This window comes from Lissotriton vulgaris, unplaced genomic scaffold (genome assembly GCF_964263255.1).
Source record: "Lissotriton vulgaris unplaced genomic scaffold, aLisVul1.2 SCAFFOLD_2230, whole genome shotgun sequence".
NCBI classification, from domain to species: domain Eukaryota; kingdom Metazoa; phylum Chordata; class Amphibia; order Caudata; family Salamandridae; genus Lissotriton; species Lissotriton vulgaris.
This window is the reverse complement of record NW_028252320.1, coordinates 188,965-206,251: the sequence shown is the minus strand read 5'-3', so window position 1 is coordinate 206,251 and position 17,287 is coordinate 188,965. Positions and strand designations below refer to the sequence as shown.

Here is a 17,287-nt window from a genome sequence, read left to right as displayed (position 1 = left end):
CGCTGAAGAGTTTTCCAATTAAGAAATTATTATTTGCTTTGTACAATAACCTAGATGTACTCAATTATAGTATCATGTAATTATCCATTGTGTGATCTTTATGGTAATGATATCAAGCAGGGCAAATTAGTTACATTTAGCACATCAATGGCATTTAATTTGCAATAGCCTTATATATGCAATTGAGCAAATTTGAGAACACTTCGCTTTCCCATTGGACGTGGAAATTGAAATTGTATTGTAACAGCCTGTGAAGTGAGTGCTACAGAGTAGTTAAATAGGTACAATCAGCACGTATCTCCCATTTCCAAGATTTGTAGTTATTTAGGTTTTAATGAGAAGTTTTGGCCAAACATGTTCGATCTTGCTTTACATTTGCTGAGGTTGGGATCAGAAGAGTCCCAGATTGGTTATGAGCCCATTGTAAAGTACCTGCTACACCATCCAGTACTGGAGTCCATTGGAAGGTTATAGGGTGATGTTCACCATTGTAATTATTTGTGATGTTCTACATGTCCTGTTACAAGAGCTGGTACATTTTAAGGGCACAGGGGTAATATGCAGCCTTGAAGTTCAAGGTGAGCTCGTCGGGTTAATTTGCTGGCACTTGAGTCCATTATAAAGTAATGTGCCGCCTGGGAATGCTAGGCAAGGTATTCCTTGGGAGTTAAAGGTAAGGTCACTAGGGTAATGTGCAGCCCCGAGAGTCCATTGCAAAGTAATGTGCTGCCATGAACTTCCATAGCGGTAACATACAGTAATAATGGTAGGTTATTGTAGGGTCGCTGCAGAAGCATAAACATCATTTCAATTTGCATCGACTTATCTGCAGCTCCATTTAGCTCTGGAAGCTCATTGAGGGTAAACCCCTGTGAAGCAGTAGCATGCAGGCTTCGTTTGCTACAAGACCCTACAGTCATTGTTTTACTCGTATTTCTCCAGTATTTGCAGTTCTTATGGAAGAGGGTAAAAGGGATCCTCTGGCGCCACTTTAAGCATGTTCTTCATTTTCCAAGCCTTATATCTTAAACAGCTTTTGGGCCATTTTGGATAATTCTTTAGAACATTCATTCAACTAATCTATGCCAAGGATTTAATATATCCTAATAAATCTCTTCTAGGGCACGTGCCTGCAGTACCATGATACACTGCTCACCTCTACAGACTATTTCTTACCCAGTGCAAAGTCTTCGCTTTCTCTTAAGAACCTTTTATGTGTTTTGTTTTTGTTTCTGCTGCCACCTCTTTGAACATCTCAGGAAATCATCTCCTGATTTCTGTTCTCTGTCATGCGATAGCAACAGCTTGACAATGTGTGTGGTAGTAATTGCTGTCTGCTGAGCTCGTCCGTAGGGTACAATAGGTCTCACATTTGCGAGAGAATGGCAATGTAAATGACAATGCCATTTATTTATCTGTTTTCAAAACCAACACATAAATACAAAATTTGTAATTTACAATGCCAATAGCTCTAAATTTTCCAAAGGCGAAACCATTGCATTGTAAATGCTTGTTAGTAATTACTCTTAAGTCTGAAAAGCCCCCAAGGGGAAAGGGGAATGGGAATCAAAAGACAAGAAAAGAAACACTGCTTCAACTGCTGGTGTAGAAGTTAACCGTTAACTCACTGTTCACATCTTTTCAGCATTGAGGGATTCGAAGCTTCAGTACTGGCAACATCAAATAGTGATCTAGTGGGCAAATAACACATTAGGAATGAAAACACTTATTAGAACTTCCTATGTATTTTCTTAACCAAATTACTTCTAACATTTATGTTATTACCTAAAATAATGACACTGTTTTCCTTGTAACCTTAGGAAATATTTTCCTTACTGTTGTCTTATAGTTCTTGTCCTGCCAAGAGAAAAGATTTTACAGATTCAATCACCTGAAACCTTAGAAACAATTATCATAGAAAACCTTCCTTCAGTAAACGTCGTTTTACCTTTGATTTGTGGTAATTATTCTTACCACTAATAATTACATAATATGCAGTCTTTAGATTAGGAGAATTATTGTCTCTAAAAAGTCCTGAAAAGGTCTCTAGATCTCCTTTTTAGTTAAACAGGCGAAGGATAATATTCTGATGTTTTAGGTCATGGAATTATTGAAGAGTTCCTGAATGTTCATAACCGAAGTCTCAAAAATTATTCCACTATCAGTATAGTTCAAGCGCCACGAAGTCTTAACATTAATTAAGTTAAATGACTCACCGATCTGTTTCTTTGGTTTGTATGCGCATATGTTGAATGTTTTGTCTTTCACTTATCTTGTTTTGTCTTTGCAGGTTCCGGAAGAGCTCTCCGGCTGATTCGGAAGAAGTATCCAAGGGGTCTGGTGATTGAGGCGCCGTCTCGGGAGCCACAAGATGACCAGAAAGAAGCCAAAGAGTCAGCGATGACTGGAAGAGGAGCCACGGCGGGAATAACAGGTAAGCGCTTAAAAGATGAGACCAAGCACGGGCCGGTGCACGCGAGCGGTTTAAATACTCTTCTGCCCCTCGGGTACACCGCGTGAGAGCTCAGCAGCCGTTTACACATGGATGCAAATGATAACGTCCAAGCTCAGATATTACAACGTGCTAATCATGCAAATAATAATTCCAGCACATGAATATGAGTTCTGGAGAGAGTGTTGTTACCCAAAAATAATGTTTAATCACCCTCGAGTAGTTTTATGTAAATGTTTCTTTGTAAGTAAAGACTTATACAACATCTTTTATAGATTTCTGTCCACATTTACAACTTGCAGGAAATAAGAAGCATGGGAAGGAAATATGAACTCAAGATGGCAGTTTTATTTTAGCGCTAGGAGAATGTACATAGATGAGACCAATAGGACTGACTGATTAACAAGGCAAAGCAGTCTCAACGTGCGTTGGGATCCTGGTTACCATGACAAGGCCACGACCCCTTCCTCCACCACTCTGCAAACGGGCCTCCTGAGGAGCTGCTGGTTGGGGTATGAAGTCCCTTGCCTCTTGAGGGCTGTTATAAATTGCTTATACATATGCTATATTCTAGGGTTAGAATCTCATGTGCCTGTGGAGTTCTTGCTTATGTTGTGCAATGATTCTAAGATGTGACAGTTGACCTGGTCAGCCTGGGTTATGGTCACGACTGCTATTAACTATAATAAACTTGAAGGAATTCATACTTGTTTGAGGAGGCTTCTTTGAATTTACGGCAATTTACGGCTACGATGATGGGATTAGGACTAAAGTGGACTTCTTCCCCCAACCACTAGTGCACCAGGAGGTGCTTTGCAGACTGGCGGAGATAGGGGGCGTTGGCTCTGACGACCTCTCAGCAATCCCGATGTGTGGGCCTTAATGGAGATTACAGGTGGGGTAGTTGGCTGCCCAGGACCCTCTGGAGCCAAGGTAACCTCATCCTTCAGCCAGCAATACACCAGGAGACGCATTTGCTGAGTGGTGGAGAAAGTGGGCATGGCCTCCAGAGACTTCTCAGCAATCTCCCTTTGTGAGCCTTACTAGAGGCTACAGGAGGGGTAGTTGGGCCCCAATGGCCCCTCTGGAGCCAAGTTGACTTCATGCCCCAACTAGCAGTGCTACAGGAGACGCATGTGCAGAGTGGTGGAGAAAGGGGGTGCGGCATCTGAAGACCTCTCAGCATTCCCGCTGTATGGGCCTTACTGAAAAGTATTTTGAAAGGAATAAGGAGATCATAGTAATAAAAAGAGGTTTGGGATGAGTCACAGGGGGGATACATGAGGGAAGAATTTAGAAAGGGATGTTTGGGAGATAATATGATTAAAATGAGGTTTGGGATGAGTCAGAGTGAATGGGGGTGGAGGATATATTGAGAGTGGTATAGGGTGAGACAGAGTAGTGCATTGAAGGGAATTAAAGTTTTTTTTCTTCTTTTTTTGCATATGGGCACGCTTCATGTTTAAGCAAAGGGACAACAGGGTGCTAGCATTGGTAACACCAGCATCAATTAGAGGTGGGCATAGATCAGACACGCAACCACACCGCAGGACTGCAACATGCAGAAAAATAAAACACAACTGCAACCTCCTTTGACTATCATAGCAATATACTTTCTCTCCTTTTCTGCCCTTTGTTTCTGCAGCCTATCTTTTGCTGATTTTGCTCATTCCTTCCCTTATACTGCGACATATTCTTTTCTTTTCCGCCCATTTAGCATGATCCACTATGCTCCACATTAATTCTTTATCACACCCCACTCTGGGTGTTTTTTTCTGCTCTGTTATTTATCTTCATTCTTCTCTTCTCTTTCTCTGCCTCTTTTGTACTCGGTTCTTTTCGGTTTCACTTACCTGCGATATACTTACATTTTTGTTGCAAAGGCATATGCGTCATAAAGACTTGCATGGTAAAGTCAATGCATGGTAAAAGCATTGTGTGATAATGACTGTGTGGTAATGGTATTGTGTCATAATGACTGTGTGGTAAAGTTTGTTTCCCTTTAAATTCAGTTGTTAGTTGGTTATTAGGTTAGTCTTGTTCACTCAGGAAAAGTATTCCATGCATTTAGTTCAGTTTGTGGTAAATTCAATAAATGAGTTAGATGACATCATTAGTAGGAGCTTTCTGTAATTATGCAAATGATTGGTAGCATGGATATTATGCAAATAGCAATTTACAAATGTTTTCCAGAAGTATTACTAATAAGATGCTGATGATAATGTCACAAGAGTCACCTAGTGCCAAGAAAGTATTTCTAAAGGAAGCTGGCACTTTCAGGAATCCTCGTGGTGTCCTAAGGTGGGAGAAGGCATCACTGAGAATGTCATGTAGTACTAACAAGACACTGAAGAACAGCTCACGATTCCTATAGTGCCAAGAAGATACCCCTGAAGGACAATGATACTACCTAGGGTCACAAAGTCACTGAGAAGCCATTTAAAAATGAAGATGTCATGAATGGGATCCCATAACACTGAGAAGACACTTATGGAACATGCAAGATTCCTCAAGTGCTGAGAATGCATTGCTGGGAGAAGTGGGGTACTCACACTGATGGAATCCCCTTGGTATTTGAAGGTACTGCTGGACAAAGACCTCACTGCCATAGTTATCTTCCACAGAACCAAGTTTATTTCCACCATCCAACCTGCTGTGAATAGTGTGCTGTGTTACGTACTCTGTGTGGCCGCAGTCTGTGTCACATTGGTTCAGGCTTCTGGTAAGTTCCATCAAGCACTAGGTTTCTGAGGGGAGTGTGGAGAACTCCCTGGTGCCGCTGGGTCTGTCATGGTAAAAGGGATAGCACCTCTGTCACTTAGTTGGGCCTCATTTTGTTGAGTGCCTGACTCGCTTCTAGGCCTGCCCTCACTTAGGCCAGGCATGTACAAGGACAGCAATAAAGCCTGACATTCTGAGCCTTTTTCTGTACCTGGGCTTGCCTGGTTGCTGCTTCCATTCCCTCTGAACTGGGTGGACCTCAGTGCAAGCAGTTGTTCTGCCTGCCTGTCTACAATGTTGTGTCAGACTGCTGATACAAGCGCCTATGTACTTCTGTGACCAGGCCATGTGTTTGGTCGGCTGCCTAACTATACCTCCCTCTAGGGACTGATCATAGTTAGGACCCCATTTTGGCATATATGCTGTACCAGTGGCACCTTGGAGCCACAGTGCCCAGCAGGTATATGTATCCGATATGTGTGTCCTCAGCAGTGCTGTTGTGAATGTATCTAGGACCCTAATTAGATATTCCCAATTTATGCCCTTATGTGGTTATAACAAATCATATCCTTATAAAGGCATAAGAATCATATCTATATTAAGTCATAGCCAATCCAGTCCAAATACGGCAAGGCTACTCCCATAGACTCCTAGAAAGTACAACGCGTTCTTAAACAAACCAAGCCTCCAGCAGCCCGGGAATTCCCCCTGCTTCTGCTTTGATTTGCCCTAGAACTCCTGAGAGTCCTGAAAGAACTGCCAGTTCTTAGTGACGTCTTATGTCCAACCTTATGTCAAACTCGGCACCTTCCAGGTATAAATATACCAACATCTGCCTTAAGCAACACACAGTGGTTTGGAGCAGAATCGGCTATCTACTTGCCCGAAGCCCTGCTGATGCGAGTGCCGAAGGAAGCCGACCCTCCCTGATGACGCACTGAGAGAGACGCTGTCTTTTCTCCTGCTGAGAAATCCAGCTCCAGTGTTTCCCTGATACCCTTGCGGGTTACTGGGAGATCGAGTCCTGAGAGAGAGATACAAGACTTCCATCATTCTATACCCAAGGTATGGAGCTGATTAGACCCATAGAGAATTCTTGATTCAGATTCTTGGCAAAAACTGTAACTCATCTACTCCTTCCCTGTACTAGGCTTAGGTTAGGTACACTGGGGTAGGCGTATCTTAGAAACACCAGTTGAGTACGTTTAGTCATTATTTTATCATTGTATGTATTTTATCCATTTTAAGTATCCTATGGCTTAGAAACCATATAAATGCTTTTACAGTATTATTTCATAATACTCATTTTACTGTACGCACATTACTTCATGCAGGGCTTTAAGTGGGATGAAAAAACTGGGGGGTCTCTCAAAGGGGCGTGGTCAGTGTAATTAGGGGCGTGGCTTTAACAAATGTACGCTAAAAATCTGTGTTTAGCATAGTGTGCCGCCCGATTTGTATTTTGCTGTTTCTGTCATTGCATCCAGATATGTGAGACAACAAGTAGCATCATACCTACAACAAGTAAGGACTATTGGTTTTGTCAATGGTTATTAGTTGCATAAGATAAATAAGCTGCAACTTGGCTTGTTACATATAATATTTTTTTTAAAAAGCTACCAATTAAAGCCCTGGTGACCCTACCACAATGTTGCTGTTTCGGAAAGAGAAGGGAAATTCAGAAAGAAAAGGACTCTTTAAAGGATTTTCCTTCCCCCACAACGCTCACCTGGCATGACGTCATGCCGTAACGTCTCCACTAGTGAGAAGTGAGCAGTGTGGGCAGCGCACATCGATGTGCTTGCTATCTCGAAATGGGTCTCTATTGCACTGGCACTTTTTTCCGGACTGCAGTGACAGGAAATGGCTGTCACTGCAGTCCGGAAAAAAAACGGACCGCCTGTGCCAGGACTCAAAACAGAGCCCGATAGAGACCCGTTTCTAGGCCCCCTTTAAAAAACTGCTGCTGCTCAGACCCCTTGAGACCCGGCCCACTTAAAGCCCTGACTTTATGACAAGTTTTGCAATTGTGGCAATTCCTTTCTCTTGCATGAGAAACAAGACTGCTCAATAAATAACCCTTTTATTGAAAACGCCCGTCTTTCTATTCCTCTGCATCTCTGGTGAAACAAAGCATGCACGATTGACTGAGTGAAATAGCTATCTATTGTTTCCGCGACTCTGGAGATATATTCCTTATTGCAGGGGGAACAAAGTTGTCATGTGATATGGTTGTCAGAAGCTAATCCCTTCTTGTCTATTCAGGAAAGCTAAACACCTGCTTGCTTACTCGAGAAAGTTTCTAGTGACCTCTGAGCTAGCTGGCACACACAATTAAGTCTAACATATTCAATAGAGACCTAGTCGACCTCAGTCCTACGTCTAAACTATCGAAGTTATTCCAATGCGCAGAGCCTATTGGGAATATAGGAACTACACTACAGTGCTGTGCAGTTCTTCACTTCACCTTGCGGTGCATACATCAGCAAATATCCCTCTAGACTTCATGGAAACTGCTAACTAATTCCAAGTGGCAGGAAGAAGATAGGTTTTTGTGGGCATCCCAGACAAAATTATTTGGTGGGGGCTTTCATCCTCTAAGTCCCCACCCCCCAAGGCTACACTAGCCTTTAACCAATGAACCCTCCCCTTGCTAAGAAACACATTGTTAGCATTAAGTACAGTAAAACTAGATTGCAGCAGACTGCACACTATCTATTATACTGTCTCATTGTTTCTGTGTATTCAATATTCCACCGCTAAAATTACTCCTATTTTTCTTAAGATGTGACCTAATTTGCTGTTACTGAATGCATAACCTCCAGGTTTTGCTTATGTGTCATATTTCAATGATTGCTGCCTACTAATGAGTGAGATTTCCTGGCCTTATGTGCGACACCTTGAGTAACACTTTACAGCAAAGTGAATCATTCATCTCCAACATAGAAATGCACCTGCCTGTTTATGCAACCAGAAGAATGGCACAAAGCAGTACAATCATTGACTCTTGGAATTGCACTCACTAAAGCAAAATTGACCTCCCGCGATGATCTTGTCCCATTATGAACTGTCTTCCAGTTTCTCTGTAAGAACTGACTCTATACTGGCTTGCTTCCAAGTACTATCAAATAAAAACAAGTATCACCCCAATCTCCTGCAGGCTCCTTTAACCTATGATGCCACTCGCTTTCTCATTCTAAACAAGGGAGAGTTTGTATTTTTGAAAACAAGAGTCAACCAATGGTTCATATTGCTGCTTTGGAGACTGCCAATAGTAATAGAAAAGATTACCCTGGATATGAGCGTGGAGTGCGATACTCACGAACCACCACTGGGGGCACTGGCAGGGCAGCACCTGCAGCATGTGCTGCAAATGGTCAATACAGGGCGCTTCACAGTGGGGTTGTAAGCGCACCACCTGAGTTGTACAACTTCTAGGCCGAGGATGTGCTTTGAATGATGGGATGAAAGATTTGTTTCCGTTTCTCTGTGTCTCTAGAGACATTTAACTGTTGCTGCTTGCATTGTTCTGGTAAATAATTTGTTTGGTTTTCTGGAAGGTTAACTTCAACTCATTAGCAGTGAGATGCAGGCATGCGCATCAGAATGGCTGCCTCCTCACCTACTATGCTGTGATTACCTAAAAAACGAAAGGCAGAAGGCCAAAAGCTACATTTTAATTTGCTTTTCAGAACTCAGTGCTTTGGCATCACAACACAGGATACAATCATCTATAGTTGTGTTATTTTAACCAAGTTTTGCTTTTAACAGTTTCACTATGGTCTAAATATCCCAACATACAAAGTGTTGTTGGCTAAAATGCCAAAATTGACTGGCGATGTTTTATGACATGCAGCCACTTGTCCGCTATGTTTTAAAAATGTACAAGGTTATCTACTACAACTCAAAACCTGCTTGTTTCAGGCATAAAACCACAAGTAAACTATGCTTACATATTTTGTAAGGCATCACTATCTTACTCAAAACAAACATTAAAACAAGTATTGGAAATCTGATTAATTTTTTAGGTCTCGCCTAGGCAGCACATTCGTTCTTTCATGTACCTTTTGAAATTGGATTTGTTCTTTGGTGAATAGTTTACATTTGTTACTCCTTTTGCTGTTTTGTTCACACCCTTGAGACTGGCCCTGTTACTCGGATCATTTCACTATCGCCCATATGTATGAGTTTCGGCACACTACTTTTCTTTTGCCTTGACTTATTTGGCTTTCCGTTGGTGCTCAGCCAAGGGCTGCAAATCATGTCCTTATCTTGTTTCCACTGTCTTAGGTTTCACCAGCGCTTTTTCAGCCAAGGCTATGTTGTTTTTTTCATCCTATAGCATTTTTGGTTTCATTAGCTCAAATGTCCAAACCTTTACACACTTTCAACTTTTGATGCCTTCTTTTAGGTTTCAATTGTTGGTGAAATAAAACTAATAACAAGGGATTCCTCCTTGTGCTCTCCAAACTTGTCATGTGATGTGTGGTTACCTAACATTATACCCTGTAAGTAGACAGTGCAACACCACCTCAGCACCACCACCTCAGCATCAGTGAAGCACCACCTCAGCACCAGTGCAGCCCCACCTCAGCAGAAATTTAGCACCAATACAGCACCACTTCAGCATCAGTGCAGTACCACCTCAGCATCAGTGCAGCATCACCTCAGAACAGCCCCAATTCAGCATCACTCAGCACCAAGTGAGTACCAGTGCAGCACCACCACCTCAGCATGACTCAGCATCACATTGTTCAGCACCTCCTCAGCATCACCTCCGCACCAGCACACCACCACCTCAGCATCACTCAACACCACCTGAATATCATTCAGCACCTGTGCAATACCTCCGCACCAGCACACCACCACCTCAGCATCACTCAGCACCACCTGACTATCATTTAGCACCTGTGCAATACCTCCGCACCAGCACAACAGCACCTCAGCGTCACTCATCACCACCTCAGTCTGCCTCGGAATCTGGCATCGGTTGATTTCCGCTAGCGTCCGTCCACTGCTTGTGTTGTAATTCAGGTACTATTTCCCAACCTCAACCTTCCTGTTTTTTATGCCCCCCTGCCTCCCCACATAAGAAAAGTAAAGCTATAACAAACAGACAGGAGGAAGTTGCCAACATTGCAAGAACAAAAAAAATAAGACATTTGTTATGGTAATTCTTGTTTTAATAGGATCATTCAGTTGTACATAATGTGTTCTTGGTTATAAAAATGGTAACAAAAATGCTCATAATGCTTTTTTATTATAACTTTTCAATGTGCTGCACAGCGGACACACTGTTCTACAACATGGCTTAAAGACATTTGCAAAGCCCATCGCTCTGGCTACAGCAAACAAATGATGGACGGAATGCTGACAATGCAAACATTCTCCCCCAGTCAAAAGAACTGGGTTAAAGCCATCATTCTTTCGCCCACTACGCCGCCCCAGTTTGTTGCCAGCCATATGCAAATCAGTCTTGACCCTGTGCCCCATGGGAACAGTCCAGACTGAACTGCCAGGCCAGGTCCTCCCTGGACCGGAAACAAGCATTCTGGGACCGGTTTCAGGGTATTTCATCCTTATTCAGCCAGGCTAGCTTGAATCCAGTGGCACAGTGAGCAAGGGATCCAAGTCTGGGCATACCCATTCCACTTAGGGCAAAAAGTGTTACAGCAAACAAATGATGGACGGAATGCTGACAATGCAAACATTCTCCCCCAGTCAAAAGATCTGGATTAATTCCATTATTCATTTGCCCAATACACCACCCCAGTTTGGACCGAGCCATATGAAAATCAGTCTTGACCCTGTGCCCCATGGGAACAATCCAGACCGAAATTCCAGGCCCGGTCCTCCCTGGACCGGAAACAAGCATCCTGGGACCGATTTCAGGGTATGTCACCCTTCTTCAGCCAAGCTAACTTGAATCCAGTGGCACAGTGAGCAAGGGACACACGTCTGGGCATACCCATCCCACTTAGGGCAAAAAGTGTTACAGCAAACAAATGATGGACGGAATGCGGACAATGCAAACATTCTCCCCAGTCAAAAGGATCTGGGTTAAATCCATAGTTCTTTTGCCCACTACGCCACCCCAGTTTGGACCCAGCCATATGTAAATCAGTCTTGACCCTGAGCCCCATGGAAACATTCCAGACTGAACTGCCAGGCTAGGTCCTCTCTGGACTGTAAACAAGTATCCTGGGACCGGTTTCAGGGTATGTCACCCTTCTTCAGCCAGGCTAGCTTGAATCCAGTGGCAGAGTGAGCAAGGGATCCAAGTCTGGGCATACCCATCCCGCTTAGGGCAAAAAGTGTTACAGTAAACAAATGATGGACGGAATGCTGACAATGCAAACATTCTCCCCCAGTCAAAAGATCTGGATTAAATCCATCATTTATTTGCCCACTACACCAACCCAGTTTGGACCAAGCCATATGAAAATCAGTCTTGACCCTGTGCCCCATGGGAACAGTCCAGACCGAACTGCCAGGCCAGGTCCTTCCTGGACCGGAAACAAGCATCCTGGGACCGGTTTTGTCACCCTTCTTCAGCCAGGCTTGCATGAATCCAGTGGCACAGTGAGCAAGGGACACACGTCTGGGCATACCCATCCCCCTTAGGGCAAAAAGTGTTACAGTAAACAAATGATGGACGGAATGCTGACAATGCAAACATTCTCCCCCAGTCAAAAGATCTGGATTAAATCCATCATTCGTTTGCCCACTACACCAACCCAGTTTGGACCAAGCCATATGAAAATCAGTCTTGACCCTGTGCCCCATGGGAACAGTCCAGACCGAACTGCCAGGCCAGGTCCTTCCTGGACCGGAAACAAGCATCCTGGGACCGGTTTTGTCACCCTTCTTCAGCCAGGCTAGCTTGAATCCAGTGGCACAGTGAGCAAGGGACCCACGTCTGGGCATACCCATCCCACTTAGGGCAAAAAGTGTTAGAGCAAACAAATGATAGACGGAATGCTGACAATGCAAACATTCTCCCCCAGTTAAAAGATCTGGGTTAAATCCATCGTTCTTTAGCCCACTATGCCACCCCAGTTTGGACCCAGCCATATGCAAATCAGTCTTGACCCTCTAGCTAAACACTTATAAGGTCCCAAAGGCAAGACCTATTGGCTAGTAGTGGAAAGGTTTACAACTAGCTGCACGGCACTACATGGTCATTAATATCACAAACTTCCCTGACACAAATAATTTAAGGACAGTTGCAGTAGCAGAAGGAACTTCACAATATTAGCCCATGCATACTGGACAGTTACAACACTGGGAACTAGCAATCAAGGAGTGAGTGAGGGGCATTAAAGAACTATTGTACTTTTTTCCATAAACTGGCATGAAAGTACAAAACTCCTGGAAGAAACAGCCAGACCTCATAAAATTACCATAAAGGTGTGTACTCATTTAGAATGATAAACACTCACCTGCTTTATGTGGTATGCATAGTTAGTGAGTTCTACATCTTGCACTGGGAAGCATTCAAGAGTACTACTGTTCACAGGTTGAACAATCTCAATCAATCAATCAACCAATCACGGCATTTATATAGCGCGCTACTCACCCGGGAGGGTCTCAAGGCGCTGGGGGGGTATGTTACTGCTCGAACAGCCAGGTCTTGAGCTGTTTCCTGAAGGAGAGATGGTCCTGGGTTCACCGAAGGTAGGTGGGGAGGGAGTTCCAGGTCTTGCCTGCCAGGTAGGAGAAGGATCTTCCTCCGGCGGTGGCTCTGCGGATGCGTGGTACGGTGACGAGGGCGTGGCTGGTTGATCGTAGCTGGCGGGTGGGCGTGTAGAAGGTCATGCGGTCGTTGAGGTACTTGGGGCCCAGGTCGTGGAGAGCCTTGTGTGCGTGGGTCAGGAGTCTGAACGTGATTCTCTTGCTGACGGGGAGCCAGTGCAGGTCTCTCAGGTGTCCGGTGATGTGGCTGTGTCGGGGGATGTCCAGGATGAGTCGTGCGGAGGCGTTTTGGATGCGCTGGAGTCTTTTTTGAAGTTTGGCTGTGGTTCCGGCGTAGAGGTTGTTCCCGTAGTCCAGTCGGCTGGTGACGAGTGCCTGGGTGACGGTCTTCCTGGTTTCGGTGGGGATCCATCTGAAGATCTTGCGGAGCATGCGCAGGGTGTTGAAGCACGAAGATGAGACGGCGTTGACTTGTCTGGTCATCATCAGGGAGGAGTATTATTAAAAAACGAACAAGGGACCCTGAACCTAAAAGAAGGATTAAGGGGAACAGCCCACCAGGGAGTTCAACAATAATCAAAACATGACTGGGAAGTTCCCATTATTTTAACACCTTAGCTGCGTGTAAACATTTCTCCCCAGTGCTGCGCTGTCCATTAGAACTAGTGCTGAATGGACGTTCAATGGTCGTGCGCAGCACTGGGGAGGTAGCGCTGCTGACGACCATTGGCCGTCAGCAGCACTTAAGGGGTTAAAGGACAAAATTGTACATATAATAGGAAGTTGCCCAAAAAAACACTGTCGGATATCAAAATTATTTTATTTTATTTTCAATTATTTAGATGGATAAAAAAGACATTCATTTGTTCAAGCAGGGTTATAAACATCAGACACATTATTAAATATATACAAATCAATGTTGCCATATTGGACCAGCACTAGAAAACAGTAACCATAATTTACACAGACCATTCATACTCACAGACATACACACAATACGTAATCACCATATAAATAGGAAGAAAAAAGACACTATAGACACATTAAAGACTAGCAAGCAGGGAAAGAGTGCCAAGTTTTGGAATTCCTTCATCAGGGCGCAGGTAAATAGCTGTTACAGTTCCATATTGACTTGGCTGGGCAACAGATTAGAAGACCGAAGTGTTTCTGTGGGCAATAAATTAAAATAAATATTAAACAAGGGGGAGAAGGATAGGGAATTAGGGTCATCGAAACTGAACAGTAGAACGTAATGGAGAATACATTTTTAGGAAAATATTTAGATATACATGCACCACTGTCTAATAGGTAGTGGTGGCATAACCAGAAAGCACATATGAATTAGGGTAAACACTGGAGAGCGGGGGCTAGTGAGGATAGGGCATAAGGTGTCTAGCATTCACCAGTATTTTATATTGAAACCTTACATATGCTCAGAAAAAAAGGCCATAAATACAAGTATGCTTTCATCAAGGGACGAATGGCTTACCTGTAACACAAGCCCAGGCGTTACTTCAAAGGGCTGGAAGAAGAAACCTCAATAGACCCGAAGAGGAAAATACAAGGAGAGGGGTACTAAAAAAGGGACAGAAGAATGAGGAAAAAGAAATTTTAAAAAACCTATTCAGTTAAAGGAATGCATACTCGTAATTCAGGTCACAGAGTCAAGGACAGCGTAAACGTCATCCAAAAGTCAGTACCTCCAAACTAATTTTAGACATCGGTAGGACTAATTAAGTTTATAGGTTACAAAAGACATTTGATTCCCATGGTTACCTCCAGAATGTCCGCAAGTGCATAAATAGATTCAGGAAGCACATAAATAGATTCCGGGGCAACAGACCGTATGTAAAAAGGCGAGTTTTAGAAAGGAGCAATACTTAAATCTGAAACGAGATAAACAGATGCACGTAATGCGGGAGATGAAAAGAACGACATTAAAATAATAGTCGATCACTCGGGTGCTCTAAACGAAACTTACTTATAGTAATCAAAACGCGTCTCGAATGGTACTTCAGACAGTGTTTCACTCTAAAAGAGCTTTGCTTAGAACGATGAAGTGATGAGGCGCTCGAGCACATTCCCTGGGAAATACAAAGCAAATATAAATATTGCTTTAAAATACGGACATATCTGAAGGTTTAGGAACAGAAAATGCCCAGCGGTCGATAATGTGCGCAGAGTACACTATCAAGGGGAAACTTACCAGTGAAAGCGCGAGGAGTTTCTCACGACGGTATGCTGCCTGCTTCCTCCGAGAGAGAGAGAGGTGGCATCCGGGTGTGCCCAAGGTTTAAATAGAGTGCACAATTAGCTAGATGCTGTTCACCTGAGGGGGGGCGGCTTCCTCTACACGGTCGGCAGGACGAGTATCACCGAGATAGACGAAGGATCTTAAGAATACATTAGGAGTAGAAATAGGACTGAGGCGACCCGGCTTTTGCACCGAGAGTTGAATAGGTAAAAAGGAAAATGAAAATAAAAATGATTAAGGAAAATGAAGACAAAATTAGATGGAAAAAGCTACCGAATAGCATTTTCCCAGGGAATTGATTCATTTAATCCGGAGACAGCCGTCTCCATAGTGAAAATCCAAAATAATTCCCTCTTACTTCTGAGAGAGTCGATGTTTCCATCTTTAGGGCAATGGATCCGTTCAAGGATCAACCATCTGAGGTCTTCAATTTTATGTCCCATTTCTTTCCAATGGGCCACTAAAGGTGCTCCCGTCCCGGAGTTCCTGATGCATGATTTGTGTTCGGAGAACCGATATCGGAATTCCCTACTGGTTTCTCCAACATAGCCTTTGGAGCAAGGGCAGGTCAATAAGTATATTACATTGCTGGACTTGCAGTTAAACATCTCTTTGAGTTTGACATATCTTTTGCCCCATTTGAGTTCGGGGGTACAGATCACTTGGTCACAAGCGTGGCATCCCCCACACTTATGACTCCCTAGAATGGGGTTGGCTCCTGTGATACTTTTTTGCACATGACCTATAGGGTCAGATGTAGATGCCCTAACCAAAAAGTTTTTGAGATTCTTGTTTCGCCGAAACGCAAATATAGGTTTATCTAGCTTATCTGACGCCTTATCAAGGTTCAGTAGGTGCCAGTGTGAGTTGATCACAAATCTAAGTTTATCATTAAACTTAGAGTGAGTAGAGATCATCACTAGCTTGTCGTCTCCTTTTTTCTCTTTAGGACTCAGGAGGTTCTCCCTGTTGAAATATTTAGCCCTCTTGTAAGAATCCCGAATGAGAAGCTTAGGGTAGACTCTGTCAGTGAATTTCTTCTTCATTATGCCTGCATGAAATTCAAAATTGTTCAAATCAGTACAATTTCGGCGAAGGGAGGAGTCCAGGATGAAGCCTAGGTTGCGTGCGTGGTCCGTTGGCTTGGGAGCGGTGCCCAGGGCCGGGGGCCACCAGGAGTCATCCCAGGCGGAGGGTGATGATCCCAGGATGAGGACTTCCGTCTTGTCTGAGTTCAGTTTAAAGCGGCTGTTCCTCATCCAGTCGGCGACGTCTTTCATCCCTTCGTGTAGGTTGGCTCTGGCGGTGGTGGGGTCGTTGGTGAGGGAGAGGATCAGCTGGGTGTCGTCGGCGTAGGAGATGATGTTGAGGTCATGTTGGCGTGCGATGGCTGCGAGGGGGCTCATGTAGACGTTGAAGAGAGTTGGACTGAGTGAAGATCCTTGTGGTACGCCGTAGATGACTTCGGTGGATCTGAACGGGGGGAGGCGGACTCTCTGGGTTCTTCCGGCGAGGAACGAGATGATTGATCCACTCCAGTGCTTTCTCTCGGATTCCAATGTTGCTGAGGCGCTTCACTAGGGTGCGGTGGCAGACTGTGTTGAACGCCGCAGAAAGGTCCAAGAGGATGAGGGCCGCTGTTTCCCAGTTGTCGATCAGGGTTCTGATGTCGTCGGTGGTTGCGATTAGGCGGTCTCGGTGCTGTGGTTGGTCCGAAACCAGGACTGCGAGGGGTCGAGGGATCCATTTGTCTCGAGGAAGGCGGGCAGCTGTCTGTTGGCGGTCTTCTCAATGACTTTGTCCGGAAAGGGAAGGAGCGAGATGGGACGGTAGTTCTTGAGGTCGGTGGGGTCCGCTGTTGGTTTCTTCAGGAGGGCGGTAAGCTCGGCGTGCTTCCAGCTCTCCTGGAAGGTGGCGTGTGGAAGGAGGAGTTGATGATGTCTCGGAGATGGGGTGCGATGATGGCGTTGGCTTTGTTGAAGACATGGTGTGGGCAGGGGTCAGTTGGTGATCCGGAGTGGATGGAGTTCATCGTGCGGGTGGTGTCTTCGGTGTTGATCGGGGTCCAGTTGCAGAGGGTGGTGGTGGCGGGCGTTGGTTCGGCGGTAGGGTGCGTGGTCTGTGCGTTGAAGCTGTTGTGTGTGTCTGCGATCTTGCTGTGGAAG

General features: G+C 44.4%; 1 long non-coding RNA gene across 1 annotated transcript; it reads right to left on the bottom strand.

Moving 5' to 3' along the window:
* Positions 1-13,671: 13,671 nt before the first annotated feature.
* Positions 13,672-15,125, bottom strand: LOC147662591 (uncharacterized). Its single transcript, XR_015305541.1, has 5 exons — positions 15,075-15,125; positions 14,850-14,952; positions 14,645-14,754; positions 14,358-14,443; positions 13,672-14,035 (listed from the first exon to the last, which is right to left on the bottom strand). It is a non-coding gene; the product is annotated as an uncharacterized LOC147662591 (long non-coding RNA).
* Positions 15,126-17,287: the final 2,162 nt, after the last annotated feature.